This window comes from Haemaphysalis longicornis, unplaced genomic scaffold, assembly GCF_048455015.1.
Source record: "Haemaphysalis longicornis isolate Haplotype H1 unplaced genomic scaffold, Haemaphysalis longicornis Haplotype H1 scaffold_2, whole genome shotgun sequence".
In the NCBI taxonomy this organism is placed as follows: Eukaryota; Metazoa; Arthropoda; class Arachnida; order Ixodida; family Ixodidae; genus Haemaphysalis; species Haemaphysalis longicornis.
This window is the reverse complement of record NW_027526295.1, coordinates 177,100,701-177,120,420: the sequence shown is the minus strand read 5'-3', so window position 1 is coordinate 177,120,420 and position 19,720 is coordinate 177,100,701. Positions and strand designations below refer to the sequence as shown.

Genomic DNA, 19,720 nt, shown 5'->3' with positions numbered 1-19,720 from the left:
TAGGGGAGAACCGAATTTCTGACACGGTGCATGGAGCATTTACTTCTTCTGTACCAATCACCCACAGGTGTTTCCTGCGTAAGTGGGTATGTGCTAGGATGTGGTCGTTGGTGGCGAACACGACAAGTGCTGCCATTCTGGAAGAATATGGGTTCGCTGTAAAATGCCAGCTTTGATAAATCTGAAGGGAACTCGGTTCCGCTACGCACAGGGAGAGAGAGAGAGAAGGCTCTTTATTCAAAAAGCAGAGAGTTTTGCCGGCGTTTGTGATCACCTACATGCTTCTCTGCTAGGGGTCGGGGATGTAGGGAGAACAGGCCCTAGAGAGAGGTGGGCAGAAAAGAAAAAAAAGAGAGAGAAAAAAAAACGAAGAAGCAAACAAAAAAAAAACACTGGCGTGGTTTGGCGGGCTTGGCGGACTATTTTTTAGATTGTGTTACAGAATTTGCAATTTTGAAATGTGGCCAATGTCCTCCAAATATGAAAACAAACTTTTTAGGGCCTGACGCTGCTTCGAGGGGCTAGTCCATGGTCCTAAGATGGTCTTCAAAGTTACCGGCCCTTGATCTAGGCGTTCAATATCTTCAAAAAAACGGGATCTTGGTGCCAAGTAGGCCACACATTCTAATAAGATATGTTCGACGGTTTCTATGGAAGAACAGTTATCGCAGTATGGGTTGGTCGTCAGTCCGAGGCGAAAGAGGTAACTGTTGGTGTAGGCCGAGTTCAGTCGTAGGCGATGATATAATGTCTCCAGCCTACGAGGGAGCTCTCTTGGAAGTTTTGATGTCAAATCAGGGTCAATCGCGTGCAAAAATACTTCATTATTGGGTTCTTTGCTGCGCCATAGCCGGTTTCTTTCACTTACTGCAAAGCGATGGGCCATGGTGGAAGCGTCTGTTTTTGTAAAGTACACTTTGCGGTGTTTCCGGTGGTTAAGGCCCATACGGGCCGCTTCATCGGCTTTTTGGTTTCCTATAATACCACTGTGGCCAGGTATCCATTGTCATTTTATAGTGTGTCCAGCAATGCAAGCAAGGTGGTGAAGGTAGGAGATATCGGCGGCTGCCGTGTGGTGAGGGGAAGACCTGCTCCACCTTGACAGAATTTGCAGAGCTGCCTTGGAGACTGTAAAGATGCTCCACTGACGCGGCTGGTGGCGTAGGACGTAAACAATCGCTTCTTTAAGTGCATATAGCTCAGCCGCTGTAGATGATGTTGGTCGCTCCAGACGAAATGAAAACATTTCACCCGCAAGTGGCACGTACATTCCAGATGGAGAGCTTTGCGGGGATGACGATCCATCCGTAAATATGTGTGTTCTAGCCGAATGCATTTTATACATGTATTCTAGCACAATATGTAGTATTTCAGTATGGGGCATTGTCTTCTTGGGGCCAATTCCGGGGATGCGACATTGAATCTGTAAAGGAGTAACGTTCCAAGGAGGGAAATTTCGAGGCATTATTTGTTTCGGCTGGTTTGGAATTAACAGGGGTATTCTGCCAATTGCTTGGGCGAATCCAGAGCTCGAGCAGCTTGAGGATACGCGACTTAAAAAGTGATTGCTTGAGTGAAGCCGATGCCTCAGGTGCACACGGAGAGTCTCCTGTTTTCTGGAGGCAAGCAACGTGCCTCCGCAAGGGTTCTGACGCTCGAAGATCCCTTCGGAAGCCCAAGACAGATGCGTAAATTGTTGTTCCTTGCTGCCTCAAGACTCTTCTTGCTTGTGTCTGATATACGTTGTAGGACTGGGAGGCTGTACCTCAGCGCACCATCCCCATAACCGTTGTGCAGCATGGCCATGGAATGACAATCGCTGCCCCAGCGCAAACCCGCAAGACATTTCAAAACCTGAGTGGCCGAAGAAATGCGGGCCCGTAACCGTTTAACCTCGGGTGACCAGGTCAAGTTGCGATCTATTAGAATTCCCAGAAATCTCTGAACTCGTGCATATGAGAGTGCGCGGCCGCCTAGAATCAGAGGATAACAATCCATTTCCCGCTTTTGAGGACTTCCTAAAAGCTTGCCAGGCGCACAAGTGTTTTCTCGTCTTAGTGTTTGCTTTTCTATAGCATTCCCTACGCGTCATAACTTTTGTTTCTCGGCTGCTCAAGATACCAATCGAATCGTTTGTAGGTGTCTTGGAGGGAGACTTCTGTAACTTTATCCCTAACCTTCTCTTACAAGGACTGCCGAAATGTAATAGAGAGTATGTTGACATGAAATGACGAGGGAATCACTTTTTTTAGTTTTCTGTTTAAAATGGGATGAGTGGACTCGCCAGTATTCTTGGCGTGCTCTATGAAAGAGGACATAAGGCATCACTTGTGTTACTGCCCGCAGTATGAAACCCAACGTGAAAGATCGAAAAGAACACTTGTGGACTGCTGAGAGGAAACTCTTTCGAATTGGGTCACTTCCTTGGACCGTGGCGGAATCGCGATTCCACGACCCTAAGGACAAAGCCTCTCTCGACGTTTTTACCTATCTCAGCATCGGCCGAAGTCTTATACCCTTGAGGTCCTCAGATCTTTTCTTTTGATGTTCCCAACTTTTTCTACGCTCCGTATTTTTTCATTTATTTTCCCTCTTATTGGTTGTTTCTACAAAGCTATTCCCATTTTCTTGTCTTTTTTCGGCTCACCATGTTCGCCGCTATCTGAAGTAGCAAACCCTGCCGTTTGTGGACCTCACCTCTTCAGTATTCATTAATTCATTACAGCTCTATTTCTCTCTCTCTCTCTCTCTCTCTCTCTCCATATATATATATATATATATATATATATATATACTTAAGAGAAAAGGTTCCTGGCTATAAGATTAACTGTACGATAGAGAAGTCACATTGAAAAACATAATATTTATTCTAACGTTTAGACCGGGGGCCGGTCTTTGAACCAGCCCCCGTCTAAACGTTGGAATAAATATTGTTATGTTTTTGAATGTGACTACTCTATTGTATATATATATATGTGCAAGAAACAGTTTCTTGGACACCGGTCAAATTTATGAAAAAAAGGGGACACACGTCGAAAAAGGAATGGTTTTTAACATTTCGGCCGGGAGACCGGCCTTCGTCAGAATATTCTGACGTAGGCCGGTCTCCGGCCGAAATGTTAAAAACCATTATTTTTTCGACGTGTGTCCCCTTTTTTTCATAAATTTCACTGGCGTCCAAGAAACAGTTTCTTGCATGTATATATACAATAGCGAAGTCACATTGAAAAAATTCCCCCGCATTTCCCCGAGGGGGAGAATGTGAAAGTGCGAATGCACGGTTGTCGGCCCGCTTGCGGCGCTTGCGCTGGGCCCCCGCAGCCCACCGCCTCGCCGCCTTCTCTTCCATCTCTTCCATCGGGTTTGTAGTATCACGTGTACACCACGCAGTTATCAAGCCGCTATAACGCCGCTGAGTCGCCAACGCACGCCGCTGACGACGTAGTTTGAATGCGTTAAAGATATAAGGCGCGTTACTCACACTGATATCAGCGTGGCGTCCGTGGCTTAGTCGGTAGAGCGTCGCGCTGCGGCCGCAAAGTCCTCGGATCGAAACCTGGCGCCGGATGCTGTTTCTTTTTTAAATATAGAGGAGCACTGCGGACGCCGCCGCCGCCGCCGCCGGCGGTGGATGGTTTGGGGTCGCTTATAAAGTGCATTCGCACTTAAAACATAACAATATGTATTCTAACGTTTAGACCGGGGGCTGGTTGAAAGATCGGCCCCCGGTCTAAACGTTAGAATAAATATTATGTTTTTATGGTCTTTAACATTTCTGCCGGAAGACCGGCCTTCGTCAGAATATTCTGACGAAGGCCGGTCCCTGGCTGAAATGTTAAAAACCATTATTTTTTCGACGTGTGTCCCTTTTTTGATATATATATATACAGTCAAACCCGATTATAACGAACCCGGATAGAGCGAATTACGCTATATATCGAACAAAAGCAAATCTGTTACGAAAATGCATGCGAAGCATATTCCTTATAACGAAGTTCACATCGGATATATCGAACTCGGCGCGTCTACAATTCCCACCGAAATGCGTCGTCTCGGAGGGGTGATTGAGATTTTGATTGGCCACTATTGAGATGTTGAGCTTTGCATGGACCGACGTGACGCCCGACACATTCCGTAATGGTTTTCGACGAACTGGATTCACGACAGAGCCCATCCAGTCAGCGAGTCCGGACCAAGATGGCATCATCGGCGAACTGCGCGATGAGCTCGCCAACGTTCCAGATGCTGTGCCAAAAGGAGTGTTCTCAGAGGATTTCCTGAGTGTTGACGACGATGTTGCCGTCACTGTGAGCCTCTCGAGCGCACGCACCGTCACCGATGCCACGGCAGCTGGTGCTGCTCAAAGCTCTGAGGAGGCTGAGGATGTCACAACGTAAAGCCTTCTGACGCTTTATAAGGCACTTTTGCCAGCCGATGTTATCCGCCAATATTGCTTCAATATTGCAGGACATGGACTTGAAGTGGTGCAAGCGATGTCTCGTGTAGATAATGTGGTGCTAGTTGGTGCTGCCGAAACGAAAGTGAAAACAAAAATTACCCCTTTCTTGCGAAGTAGGCAGTTAAGGCGGAAAGTAGCTTTATTGCATGCAATAAATGGATTGTTTTGTGTAAGGTAATGGCATACTTTATGTGTTCGTTTCGTTATGTGGGAATGGCAGGGGAGGTGAGGGGGGGGGTCCCGCGTATTGCGAACTCGTAACAAATAATAACAAAAATTTCGGTATTGACGGTTTCGGCTATATCGAATGATTGGATATATCGAACTAATCTAGCCGCATATTACAGTTCGCTATAACCGGGTTTGACTGTATATATCTTGAGGGAGCGACAGCGTGGCCACTGTGCCCTGCTATTACAGGAACACTGAAATGTGTTTGTAGGATACTTAGCATGAATTCTGAAGCCTTAGCATGGAGACGCGGGGTTGGTGCGGCGGGCGCCATTAAACGAGCGTACGCATCGTGCATAAATTCAGCCCACCCCCTGAACAACACCTCTTTTACACGCGTCCACACCGCTTTTATTCCGCCTGAAGTTAACAACTGTGCCAAACAGGGGATAGAATTGATCAGTGCGCATGCATGAAATCATTTAAGTTTCTATGCCATTTATTTAGGTTGTCTGCCGAGCGGACCTGTGCTCATGGAGGCCTACCTGAATTTTTCAGCCGAAGTTCCGCAAAAGATTAATGCTTTCGAAATAATCGCAGTAACATTACTATTTCCTCTTGGTCTCACGTGCCCCTAAAACGGCACGCCGCAGGATTTTTGCTATCGGAGGTCCCGCCATACGACTAAAGTCCGTGGCATGTCCCCTACACAGTACCCCTCCCCTCCCCCGTGTTCCTTCGTTAGCGTCCAGGTGCCCTATACCACAGAGTCTGGGAGTTCCAATTAAACTTGATCCTTAAACTAATTATCTTCCCTTGTTACTGGTCACTGTACGGACAACCTGCTTCGTCGGCTCAATGGCGTGGGCGAGTCGCCAGCTCCAATAAAATTCTGAAATTAAGACACCACTTATTTGTTGTCTTTCAAATACAAAGTTTTCTCATTCTTTCTTTCTCACTTTCTATACATCTGTTTCTATATATCCACACACACTAAGAAGCCATGTTTAAACATTCTACAGGTGCCCCGAACAGCTCAAATGATTTCCCACGGCCGTTAAAATTCGTCGCATTGACAAAGGCATACTGCGCGGTCATGACTGTTGAGCAAGCTGATGCAGCTTACAACTCAAATTTACCCGCTGAGGATATCTGCTTAGAAACTTAATGAATATATGACTAGCTAAAGTGATGGCCTAAGGTTAACAGGGCGTGGTGCGTTGAAAGCGAAATGAATATTGAGGTGGTGGTCGATTATAGATCTATGTCGGCCAAAGAATTCTTTGAAGCGTGCGTACGTTCAAATTGCCGCTTAGCAACGAAGCGTATTATCCGAGCGGCTCCAATTTAACCGCGAACGGAAACGGAATCGGCACAGCAACTCAGTCTGTACCTTCACGGCGCAAAGGGACAGTCAACCCACGTCTGCATGCCACTGCCAGTTGTTTATTCATCCCAACAATTCCGCCTTCCCGATGAAAAAAAAAGCAACATAAAAGCAGGCTGCACACCAGTCATTAGACGTCCTGGCCAACACACGGAGATTTCAACAAACATTCTTAACTGCACAAATACGAAGCTCGTAAACTAGTAAAGTATTGTTTTTTAGAAAAAAAAAAAAACAGAGGCAGAGAACATGTCGACAGTACAGCGACCGAGCCAATGCAAAGGACGGTATATACGGAGAAGGACTTGGAAACAAAACGCTAACCAGCTGTTCGACCAAAACAACGTATCCAATTTAAAAGAAAGAACACATTGTTTCCTTATGGAAATATAACGTTACCAAAAACGACACTTCAACCACGTCCCATTCAGGACATGTCCGTTTCACTTGGCGGAAATGTTGACCTGAGTGATACTCTTTATATTTAAGTTTGCTTATTATCAGAGTTCATGATTTTAATAACAGCAGCGAAGTTCTAGCATGAAAAGTGGGGAATAGTTTTTTTTTTTGTGGTCGTTGACGTCATTCCTAGAGTAGACAAGATCTCTAGGCTATATGCTGCAGCCTGCCACCGGAATCGTGGTTCATTCTAAATGTGACGCAAAGAGTATCGGAGTAAACAAGTTTGAGTACCCCCTTTTTAGGCGATTGCTTAGTGCTTAATGTTCCTTGTGTTCTTTTTAACGTAGACGTCACCGCAAACGTTTACGGAACACACTATCATCTATCGACGTCATGACTATTACGACTGCAGTGCGTCATAAGAACTACGCATGGCATGGCATACGTTATTATCGCGCCCCACAAAAGTAGCCCACGTACGTGTTTGCACTGGATCGTGTTGTGTGTAAGTTCACTTTATCACTTCGCAAAAAACTAACGGCACATTTTTATGAACTTCCAGTTACTGGTATCACTAATCCCCCATAAACCCCGCTGAATAAATCGGTCCACTCCCAGCCTGCGACTTAGGAAGACAAACAGTGGACGTGCTCTCTACGTGATAGCACAATGCAGTGAATCGTACCTATGTCTCGTAGTCGTGGAAGCCAGCTCCCAAAACCTCACCTCCCATCTGTCGGAAGTAAGTTCGGTGGTGGAAGCAGAGTCAGTATGGTGCCTCGGCGAAATATGTACACCATCGGTCTCCACAAAAAAAAAAAAAAAAAAAAAAAAAAAAAAAAAAAAAAACTTTTTTCTTTCTCACTATGTACCAAATGCCACCACGCCAATAAGTCAACTCGAATGAACAACTCTGCGTATCAGGCAACGCCTACCGAGAAGCGCATGTGTCTGTCGTGCACTCAGAATGTACTGTAATCTTTCATCGCTAACGTGCTCTGCACCTGCTTTGCGACGGAAGAGGGATCGGCGTGCAGGCAAAACATATATGGGGCGGCGTTTTGTGGCCCGTGTGTTTGCGTGTGTACGTGTGTGTGCGCGCGTGTGTGTGTTGCTTGTGAGTGTGTATGTGCGATCTAGATGAACTGACGGATGTGTAGCTACTTCTAGGTTACATAAACGAGTGATTCGTGCAATCATCTGTGCTAAAGTACAAAAACAAACAAGCACGTGTGCAGAATAAAGCAGAAACCTAAGACCTATGTGCTTCACCAGAAGAAAAATCGGGCGTTTTCCACTTCGAATGGCAGGAAAACCCAACGAGCCGCTTGTCATCATTAAACTAAAAAAAGAAAAAAAAAAAGATGGCGAGGCTTGCTTCGCTGCAGGTGTCGTAGAAAGCTGATAATCTTGATACGCGAACTGGCGATTCCGCCACCAATTATTAATAAACCGGGGTCAGAAAAGGAGAGAGAGAAAGAGAGGTGTAATGATAACTGGAGAGGTTAGCTCCACTAACGGCGCGATTGCTACCATAGTGATGCGAAAGAAGAAAGCAGAAATAATGACGTGAAAGTTAAGAATACGACGGAGGATAAAATGCTCGTTGGTGCAGTGCGAGTTTCATGCGGCGTTCCGTCAAAGAAGCCAAACGTGTACGACAAATGGTTTTATTCGATGTTAGGTATTCTGATCTTCTTTTCAGCCTCTTTTTTCCCGATCTCTGGGGGAAACCCAAAACTATAACAAAGGTAAGAGGCCTATCTTGAGGCGGTTCCTGACGGAGGGTGTTTCTTGAGTGGCGCCAGTGAGTATTTCAGCTACCATACTATTTTTCCTACACATCCTTTACTTGTCTTCGTAAAGCCGTAATTTCAATTTCAATGCTGATTTTGCATTAATTAATTCCTCGGAATTTACGCGTGCTTACGTGTTTCGAAGGCAAGAGCCTAACGATCCTTATACGCACAACCTGCTTGCTGCTACGTGATATTTGGATATTTTCTTCACTTTCCTTTATTTGTCTTTTTGCAAGAATTACTACGACTGGCTTCTTTTCTGCTATATCTCGTATGCGTCCCTTTCTTCCTTTTCACACGCCGCGGTGGCTCAGTGGCTAAGGTGGTGCGCTGCTGAGTACGAGGACTCGGGTTCGATTCCCGGCCGCGGCGGCCGCTTTTCTGATGGGGACGAAAAGCAAAAACACCCGTGCGTACGAGAATTCGGCGCGCGGCAAAGATCCCCAGGTGGTCGAAATTAATCCGTAGCCCTCCACTAAGGCGCGCCTCATCGCCTGCGTTCCGTCGGCGCGTCAAACCTTCCAATCAATCAATTTCTTCCCTATTTTTTGTTCCTATTTTGGCGCGAATTAAGTCAGCAAGCCGACTGTGACCCGAATCAGCTCCCTTAGAATCAGGGTTCAGCGTGGCTGATGGGCACCTGATGGGCTGATGGGCTGATGGGCACTTGCCAACCCTGAACGGGTTGGCAGGTGAGTAGAACACGTGCCCAGTGTAACGCGGCCTGTCTACAAGTTTTAATTTTTCAATTCACAGTATTAGGAAAATTCGAAAGCGGGTAAATTGCCCCCCGAGCCTCCTGATTCCTGACCAGTCGCCAGGATATGTATGTGCCACCAAGTAAACAACAGCAACAACAACGCCTTTTGTTCAACGCTGACAATTAAGGTGGCAGCGGGTGGCGGGAGGGGGTTTTATCATTATAATGCGAAGCATGTGCCATTGTTTTTTTTTTTCACCGTACCAGTCCGGTAATGAAAAAAGCGGAGATAGCACAGTTGCTAAAGCATGAGGGTCGACTGGACCGACGTATCACTCAGATGCCATCGTATCACTCATGTGTTTTAGATGCAAAGCATTTCTTGCTCTCAGCTCCGTCGTCCGTCGTCCGTCGTCCGTCCATCCACCGGCCCAGGAAGACACCGGCAACACTGCCGCTCCAGCATCTCATGGTCGGTACTATATGTCCCTCCCTTGTTGTGGCGCCGTCCACACCCCCACGGCGCATGCTCGGCTCATCTCGGGCCGGCCTAGGAAGACACCGGTAACACTGTCGCTCCAGGAGCCATGAAAGGGTAAGACACCACCGGGCGTTCACCAAGCCGAGCATGCGCAGTGGGGGTGTCGACGGCGCAACAACGAGAAGGGAGGGACATAGCCCAGTCGCATCTAATAAAATTACACCACCTTCCCGTAGGGGAACCCTGAGTAGTGTGCGAAACAGCCATGTGCTCAACGCAATTTCCCATTTCGTAGTTCCGGCAAGTGAAAAGTGCGGTAGTTACCATAAAAACCAAACTGTAAATATAACGGTAGCTACGTACCTCAACCTAACGGAAACGACGAACTGAAAACTAATGGGCACTTGAATCTACAACATGGCTGCTTTGAATACTACTCAGGGTTCCCCTACGGGAAGCTGGTGTCATTTTTTTAAATGAACGTTTTCAGCGGCGGCCATCTTTTTTTCTTTTATTTGGCCGGCCAACTAAACAACAACTGCACTTTTAAGGGAAACTGTGTCGCAGTGTTCAAATTCCCTGGGAACATGTTTTCTTAGCCTATTTAGTACACACGTTCGCAAGTAACGGCATTTTTAGGGGAAATAAAAATCCGAGCGAGGGTCACCCTGTGCCATAAATCACGTTGCTTAAGATTACCACTCGCATTATTTTTTTTTCTATGTCGTTGGCTATTTTAAAAGTGCAGCGCTAGTGTGGGATCACCAGTCTCCTCGAGAAAAACTTCCGTAAGGCCACAGGCCGTAAAAGACTCACACTTAAAAAGTATTATTTAAGGCGAAAGCCTTAAGTGCCCCATTCTGTGACAGAGCACCGCTGCTGTTGTCCGGTCAAAGAAATGGTCGTCGCTGTAGCGAGCAAAAAATCATGCATCCCTCCATGTAACGACGACGATGGTTGAACGCGAAGCTTTCTCGTGATGTATTCTTTGGTTGTCCAGTCCCACAGTGCGTTCCTCTCGAGGTACGTACCACTTTTCTAAAACACCCACAGCAACCCTCGGGTTGGCACTCCGTAAGCCAAACGTTTGGGTTTGGGGTGTACGGCGCGAATCGCTACCTGCTGCTCGGGGTTCACTTCGACCATGTCGAGATGGCGCAGTCGGATAGACGCCGGCTTCAAAACGGGAAGGACCCAAGGTTCAAATGCGGCCACGGGAAGAATATTTTTTCGTTCACTTTTCCCACGATCACTCGTCATCATCTTCAAATAAAGTTCACTTTTGTGCAGGGCGCATTGGCTCTTAACGGAATTAGTGAGGACACTTAAGCTTCAATTTAATAAATAACAAGGAAATGTGCGCTCCGGTGGGATTTGAATCCGAATCTCCACCGAGAAATAACTTAGTAATATCAGAGTTAAAGGAGGACCTATCTCCTCGGACGCGAATCCCTAACCAGGAGCAGCTCTCCGGCTCCTCCACACAAACGACTTGCCTCACCCGTCCAAATCCCACCCGCTCTATTCTACACAGTGGTCTCCGCTGCTTAAGTTTCGCAATGTCCATGGCACCCGGGGCGACAAGGTATTCGCCGCGAGATCGACATGTAGGTGGCGATAGCGTCGCGCTGCTAGTGTGGATGCTCCGCTGAGCGGCCCGTAAGAATGCACACTATGGGCTCGCTTCGTGATTTTTCCCCGCCGTATGTGCGCACGGAAGGCGCAAACAAGAGGGGTATGCTGTACTTCGGTTCCTCAACGTTCAATGTATAGCATGGAAGCGGCAGCAAGTTTTCATTACTACGCCAAAAAAGCGACGACCCATCGGGAATCTCAGAATGGCCGTAATAGCGACAAGAACTTGAACGCCGTTGCTCGTAGCAAGCTCGATATTTCCAGACTATAGCTTTGAGCCTTCAATAAAAGCATAAGCGGGAACCAAACATGAAGCCTCGATCTCTGAAATTCATTTTACAACGTCAATCTCAATCGCTTTCACAGGTAGCATGACGCATTCTTTCATTTGTGGGATGCCCTGAAATGGTAACACCCATAGGTCGGCGTACTCACTCGTGAGTACACTCATTTGTACTCATTTGTACTCAAACTCACGAGTGAGTACGATGATGAGTGATCACACACCCAGAAAAAAATAGTGAGTACGATGACGAGTGAGTATAGGGGTAAGTCCACTACTCGTGAGTACAGTACTCATGAGTACACTACTCATGAGTATGAGTACTCATGAGTACAGTATTCATGAGTATGAGTACTCATGAGTTTGAGTACTAATGAGTATGAGTACTCATGAGTACAGAGCACTCATGAGTACACATCACTCATGAGTACACATCACTCATGAGTACACAGCACTCATGAGTACAATACTCATGAATACTGTTTTTGCGAGTGCTTGCACTCTTGAGTATATGCACTCCTGAGTACAGTAGTGCAAACAGTAGTGCAAACAAGAAAACGGACGACAAAAGCTGCCACCCGAAGACACGTAGAAAAACGCAGTTTACGGCCACGGCTGCACCGACAACCCCCGAGCTCCCCTGAGCCCGACCCGGCCTGAGAACAAGAGGAGACCCCAGACGCAACGCGAGTGCTTACATTCCGTTTTGCTTTGTCACATGTACTTGCCTTCGCGCAGTAAGTCGCCCAACGACAGTGCACCGCGTCAGACGTTTTCTTCCTCTGTCCTGATTTATATGTAACCTGTGTTTTTCTAATCAATTAAACAATCTATTTTTTCTACTTAGTCTTTCATTCGAGCTACGACCTAGCTAACAGTGCAGATAAGTTGATTATTCGTGAGTAATACAAATTGAGTACTCATGAGTACAGATTGAGTACTCATGAGTGCAGAATGAGTAGTACTCATGAGTGCAGAATGAGTAGTACTCATGAGTGCAGAATGAGTAGTACTCATGAGTACAGATTGAGTACTCATGAGTACAGATTCAGTACTCATGAGTACAGATTGAGTATGAATACTCGTGAGGACAAATGAGTTTGAGTACAAGTGAGTACGATTACAAATGAGTATTTGATGAGTGAGTACGAGTGATTTTGTGAACAGACGAACTTTTTGAGTCTGAGTTTGATTGAGTACAGCGTGAATGAAAAAAATTGTGATTGAGTTTGAGTGAGTTCTTTCTGTTTTGCCGACCTATGGTAACACCACCTACCTGCCCCGACATTCTTTCTAAGAGCTTACGATATTTTTTGTGTGTTCGAAAGCCAATATAAAATTACTGAATTTTGATCAGCGCAGAGATATAAATGTAACCGCTCTAACGGATCTTTTAAATGAAATTTTAGCGACTCTGAAGGGAGGTTTGATAAATAACGGTGTCGGATCACTTATTTACGGCTTTCATCGCAAGTGAACTAGCGAATTGAATTGTCAACGCACTCAGTACAAGCAACATCTCATGTTAAGCTAGGTTTTCGCAAAGCGACAAGCAGGTTTACAGTGTGCAAACCAAGTTTCTGGGACCTCACAGTGAGCACAAATTTTCTGTTACGGCTGCTGTGTTGACCATTTGCGTTCCTTTTAAAATCTAACAGGTGCCTGCAACAGCGAGATGTGTTTGCATTCTTGCGTATAAGGTCGCTTACGAACCCTAAAGATGGCAAATGAAGTTGCGCTGTTGCAGATGTAGTAAAACGTTTCATTTTTATTTCTCGTTGCGAATCAGCGCAACGAATTCCCGGTAACTACTTTGTTTTGTGAACTGATCATCGCCTTTGTCTTGAAATTTAATTCTTGAGGATTGTTAAAAATGCAAGGATAAAAGTTCTCTGTGCATTTCGTTTTTTTTTTTCGGGTGGGGGGTGGGGGAGGGGAGGGCTGGTGTCTGCCAACGTTGTAAGAGCAGCAAGTAACGCGAAAAGCCAAACGTTGGTTATCTGTATTAGTTACAATCGAAAGTACGCTAGGCGTCGTGTTCTGTAGCGGTGAAAAAGCATTACTTCAACACGTATTTTCAAAACTGATTAACCCCCCCTTTGATCCGAGGTTGTTCAGGAATTGTGGCTCGCCTTTTTAAAAATTGTATAGAAAGCAAGCATCGTTGGAAAAAAAACTAGAAAAAAAAAGAGCGAGCCATGGCACACACCCCTCACACACGTGGGCAACAACTTGCATTATATTACGCGACTTTTCCTCTTTCTTTAAACTTAGGTCCACTTTGAGAGGTTAAGACGTGACCATATTAGGCGTTTGGTTAGTCTGAGTGAGACACATTTCTGGACAAGGTGATTCATGTCGGGATTAGAAAATGTTATATATGAAAATGACACACAACATGCCACATGACCGACGCAAGCTCACAACTGCTCAATTTACCGAGAAATCCCCCCCTACATACTCTTGCGCATCCATAGAAACGTATTTTAAATAATACGTAAAATTAGCAATTCAGTATAAACAACGACTGCCCAAAAATGGTATTTATTTTAGAAAAAGTACGGGAAGAACACGATCACACAGGCGCTTGCGGGTGTAAAATACGTCCCCGGTAATGTATGGGCGATAGTGCACGGGTCGTGGGCAGTGCAATTGTTTTTGTTTGTTCTTTTTTTCTATAAGGAAACAGGGTAATTTAAGAAGGGTGTGGCAAATGCACGGGTATGCACAGGTCTTGTCGCTTCTTACCCGTTTCGCGTACTAAACTTTTATCCTTTAAATAATCAGCACGCCAGCTTCAAAAAGGAGCCTTCGACGTTCATGAAACGGCAGACGGCTGCACTCAGCAATATGAAAAGTGCTATGTGTGGAAGCAATGTTTATAACACGTTTCACACTCAATCGGTGACCACGGTGAATATGTTTCGTGGAATTAAACCAGTGCATTAACCCGCAATGGCCGCTGATTATTGCGTTTCTAGAGGAAATGCGCAAGCAGAGGTAATTATGTCATTGCTTACTGTCAAACCAGAACATATATTGGTTGTTTTGTCGTGTGCAGCACGCGTCTTGCGCCGCGCGCAACGTGAACAAGCAAACGACCCGAGAGCGCCATCCCGGCGCCGCCAGGAGCCGACTGTGTTCGCACTCGGGGCGAATAGCACTTTTCGGCAAAGGTTAAGATTCGTAGGATTCCCAACCTTTACCTTGGGCGTTGAAAGGGAGAGGTTTCAGCTCCGGTACCGACGCCCAATTTCCACTGAATTAACCGGCTGTCAAACCGGGAGTCTCCAATGGCGTTGCAAGCTGGGTACCTCATCATGCTTTTTGACTCTCTGCTTTAAGTTTATTCTCGCTGTCGCTTTGTTAGATGCATTGAACGTTTAGCCATAAGTGAATTTATTGCGCAATCATGACACGCTATCCCTTGCACAGGGAAGAAAATCGCACTCCTGCGGCGTTCATTTGCCCCAAAACAAGTTTTAGGGGCGAAGCTCCTTAGGGCGTGGGTCTGTCCATCCTCGACGTATGTATGTAGCCACCTCTAGTTTAGTTCTTGGATTGTTTACTAGATGGCGTGGCTACCTCTAGTTTAGTTCTTGGATTGTTTACTAGATGGCGGTACTTGTATATGATGAAAAGATGCGCTTGGATTGTTTACTAGATGGCGTGGCTACCTCTAGTTTAGTTCTTGGATTGTTTACTAGATGGCGGGGAGCGTTGTAATAAAATCCGTTCGCTGTTGGCGCGCGCTCGGAGTCGCCCGATGGATAAGGCTGCAGATGTGCGAGCCCGCGAGGCAGAAGCGCTCCGTGAAGCTGCGCGACGCCGCCGCCAAGATCCTGCCGTACGAGAGCGGGAGGCCGAAGCGTGTCGTCTGGCTGCGCGACGACGCCGCCAAGATCCCAGCGTTCTAGAACGAGAGGCCCAAGCGTCACGGCAACGGCGCAAGGACCCTGCCGTACGCGAAGCGGCACGGCTGCGGCGCGAAGAGGATCTCCAAAACGTCAGAGAACGGGAAGCGGCGAGAAAGCGCGCGTATCGGCAGGCAGACCCCGATGCAGTGAGAGCTCGTGAGGCGTCTGCAAAACGCATCAGGCGAGCTCAGCCCCAAGGTGCCGACGCGCGGTTTAAGCGAGACTTTCTAGACGTTACGTTCGGACACAGATGTAGTGGGCGAACTTTCACTGAAGAGTCACGGTTTTACCGATGATTTCCCCTCAGGAGCTTCGCCCACTCATCATCATTCACCCCGTGGATATGCTGTGAATTTTTTTGTATCAACGAAGCGTAGATACAGTAATAGCTTATTAATTCGAACACGGTTAATTCGAACTGAAGGCCTGGTCCCTTCACAGCCCTGTATATTTATATGGAGGAAGACTCCCGATAATTCGAATGTATCCAAAGCGGTTAATTTGAACTGGTTTCCCCTGGTTTCCATTGCTCCTCGCTGGAGTGGTCCCAGAGTGATTACAATGTGTTGCAATTACAAAACAAACCAAATTTCTTAGACATAGAAAATCAACGAAACAGAAAAAAAAAACAGCGTAGCGCACGCGTACGCCGCTGCGACAGCTTATTTCGCTTCCGCAGCTACCGCCGCGCAGCGCCCTACCCTGAACCCTATGCAAAATAAAGTGGCTCTACTACTACTGCCGGCGGAATAGAGTTTCTTACAATATACAATAGAGAGGAATCTGGTGCTAGCGTCTATGCGGCTCACATCAAGGCCGTCTGTGTCGTCATGGAACGCCATTGCGTCATGCGATCGGCATAGTTTCATCATTGTGTTGTATTGAAACGTTTAGTAACCGCAAATTTAAACAAAGTGCCACGAAACGAGATGAAGAGTGTGCAATTATGGAAGTGGAAAATAAAACAGGCTGTTTTGAAACTAAGGAACAGGGAAGTAAACCGTATTTTTGCCGGAACGCTCCTGCCTGCTATTCTGCAGGCCATGGTGGCAGTTATGAACAATACAAATTTTTGGGGGGGAAGCTCATTTCAGACTCTTATTTTATTATTTTACCATTACTTCAATAAATAGGTTGTTTGAAGGGTATGGAAAGTTTTTTGAGCGTGCCTGTGAAAGCGTCGCCTTCGTGATGAACCGGATAGGACGCATACAAGATAGGACGCATACAGGCGCCCCTATCTGTTGTATCGTCGAATTATGTTTTGTTTCTATCTTTTGTCGGCTACAAATTTCGCGGCGGCATATTACCCGCTGAGTCATACGTCCTTCGACTGTGGCATGGGCAACGTCAGGTGCGATCACCTACTGCCTGCTGTTTCACCGAACACGGCTACCACAGAACAGGTATAATTTCGGCTTCAACGTAGCTCGTAGCTCGTAGACTCGCACAGAGAACAAAGTAAATCCCCAAAATCGCTTAATAATCCAATCGTCGTGCCAAGCCCAAGCCAAAAGGGGGGTCTTCCCATAAACCCCCACGGCGACATGGATTACCAGGCGCAGTTTCTTCTTAGTATATTTACTAAGAAACTCTATGGCTAGCGCCAGTGCTCCGGCGCATAACGTTGCAGGTTTTCTTTGTGGCGCAGTCGCTGGTCTGGACCTCCGATCACGTGGCATGGGAAAAAAAAACATTTAGTAGGGCCTAATTCGCAAATAACGAGTTTAGACGTGACATCTTTGTGTTCTGTCCGCGCAGTGTGGGGCGACGTCCGTTCATTGTAGCGCCCGCCGGCTAATTCGAACTCCGCTTAATTCGAACAATCTTGTGGTCCCCTTCGAGTTCGGATTAACGGGCTTTTGCTGTATGTGGCAATTGTTTGTGCTACAAAAATGAAAGAGTACACACAAAATTAGTCTGTTTCTTGGCACAAAATGCGAATGTTTTAAAACCACTCCAACGGAACTGCAGCAAAGTCGGCTGCACCGAGATAAAAGAACGGGCGAATAAATCCCTCTTACCAGAGAAAGGTATCACGGCCGTTGTCAGTCTGGGCCAGCGAAGAGTATTGGGAAACGGATTCAAACCTGTACCACGAGTGCCGTGTGTATGACCTAGGTAACAACTGTTTTGCCGACGCACGCTCCGGGGTGTCGTATATTGTTGGCAGGTTGAAGATTGAAAATAAAAAAAAAATAAATAAATAAAAATAATTCGCACGAATTGCAAACCATGCACCTGCTCAAAGAGTGTACCGACTCCGTTCACGGCAAAGCAAGCCAAAATAAAATGAGCGCATAGATAAGGGTCTGTCCCCCTACCCTTATCCGGTATGGAAATACAGATAGAACGATAAAAAACAAAAACACCTTTTTTTTCGAACAAGGCAGCAGCGTTGTGGTTATCTAAAAGAAAAAAAAACTATTTTTGTTGTTCGCGTTCCCCTGGAATACGCAGATTACTCGTTCTTTTTTTTTTTTTTTTCATGTGCTCATTTGCATAAAGGTCAACCTGTTGTACAGTTGCGATTTCCTGAAACGCTCTGCTGAAATATTCTTGAAAACATTGGTTGCAAATGTAGTACAAAGACGATAGTCTTTGTAGACATTTGCCAAGGAAACGCCCCCTTTGCTTCCCCGCTCACCTCTCATGCTATTCCTGTACCGTCGTGCTCATCCCAAGGTAAACACACTAAAAGTTTGCGCAAGGCGATTTGAATTTACCGAGTTCCACTGCTACAGGCCGGGTTCCTCGATGCCAGTGCTGCAGTACGGCGGAAACGCGCGTGAATGGAGGCGGCCGACTACAAGGTTTATAAAACGGCGTGGCCGTGCTCCACGCGCGTTCCAAGCAGAACGTGGAATCTAGCTAGTCGAACCTTTCGTTGCTGTCGTCGCGTGATTTTTTATATGCCGCGAGGAGGCGGCGGTTTTCTGCAGTAGATGTAGGATGTCATTTGTTATCGAAAAACCAAGCATCCATGAATTTTTTAATAAAGGAACACTGTAAATATCCATTGTGTACTAATTTCCTGTCTTATATTTGCGTAATGTATTGTTCTTGTTCAACAAAGTTGACAAGTATGAACATATAAATCGGGCATAAACGTTTACATTTGGCTGTGAGTGTATAAGACTATTGCGCAATATCAATTTTACTTTGGCCGGGTTGCTGAATCGAGTTACAGACAGACAGACAGACAGACGGACAGACATGCAGACAGACATACAGACAGAGAGACATACAGACAGACCAAAATTTCTGGGTTTAAGTAGCCCAAGAAAGACTATCGTCTTTAAAAAAACAGAATTGAATTATTACAACGTGTAACTCACCTTTGATGCTCGATAGTTCGGAATAAGCCACAATCCGGGTGCAACTGCTTCGAGAGGCAACGCGACAAATTGTGCTACGACACTCACAACAAGACGACGGCGATTTTTCTTGCAGGCGCTGCGGAAACAGGGACGGAGTCAGCCGCCGAGAAAAGCACGTCCTTTTAACGCTTAACGCACACGTCACCAAATGTGGAATGAAGTATTCAAACGCAACTTTACCCAACAGTCACCAAAACTCCGACATTCCCATTTCTGTTGGTCACGCACACTAACATGGATGCGCTGCTGGCTTGCGTTCTCCAATGACTACGCGGAGCGCATGCCTCGGTGATGGAACATTCGAGAAAGGACATTCGTCCTGGTGGCGTAGTAGTTTCCGGCGGTTGGTCTCAACCGTCACCATGTGCGAACAGAAGAGCGGGAGGGTAAAACAACGAAAGAATGGGGGAACTGGAGGGTCACCAGACAGCTCGCAGGCCCACAAGGCAACGAAGCCTCACGGAAGCCGCCGAAGGCCAAATGAAGTTATAAAAGATGAGCCAGACATTAACGCCAAGATGGCTTTCGTTGGCTGGATCGAGACACGCAGTGACACCATAGACGTCCTCCGCAGCTCGGATCACGGCAGAAGGGGACGTCATTCATTGCTGAGAATTGAGACGAATGAGCCATGCCTCATTTCAGCACTTTCGAAGAGAGACGGGGAAATAATAAACAGAGTGCCCCCAACCCCAATTCTTCAGCGTCCGTTTAACGCAATGCATCCAAGCCGAGGCGCCAGAAGACACAGTGGCGTCGGATGACGGCTGCACTTTTCGTGAATTACAAACCATGTTCTGTGAGCTTTTAAAGGGAGCGGGAAGGCAACATAACATTTTAATTTATTCGAGAGGTAGGGTAGCTAACGCTACATTTTTATACGATGCTATAGCCGTCACAGAGGAATTGATGTTTAAAGTGGTTGATTTCCATTTACTCGCAGACGGCGTCATAAAACGACGTGCGGAGGCCCCGTGACGTACTTGGGGGAACATCCAAAAATGGCCAGTTAGTACACTCCCGCGACGCCGTCGGGAAGACAGTGGAACTTTCGAAGCGCTGATCAAATCTGCATATGTGTAACACCAAGCAGGGCGTTTAAGTGT

At 46.4% G+C, this 19,720-nt stretch overlaps 1 protein-coding gene across 2 annotated transcripts in view; it reads right to left on the bottom strand.

Annotated features, from left to right (window-relative positions):
- Window positions 1–18,877, bottom strand: part of LOC144169522 (solute carrier family 22 member 7-like) — a 59,985-nt gene extending 41,108 nt beyond the window's left edge. The window contains exon 1 of one of the 2 annotated variants that reach the window (XM_077698732.1): window positions 18,573–18,877. The gene's annotated coding sequence lies outside the window, so the exon portion shown is untranslated. Of the gene's footprint in view, window positions 1–17,258; window positions 17,357–18,572 lie in introns of those variants that run through there. The other variant, XM_077698731.1, reaches the window with a different exon arrangement.
- Window positions 18,878–19,720: the final 843 nt, after the last annotated feature.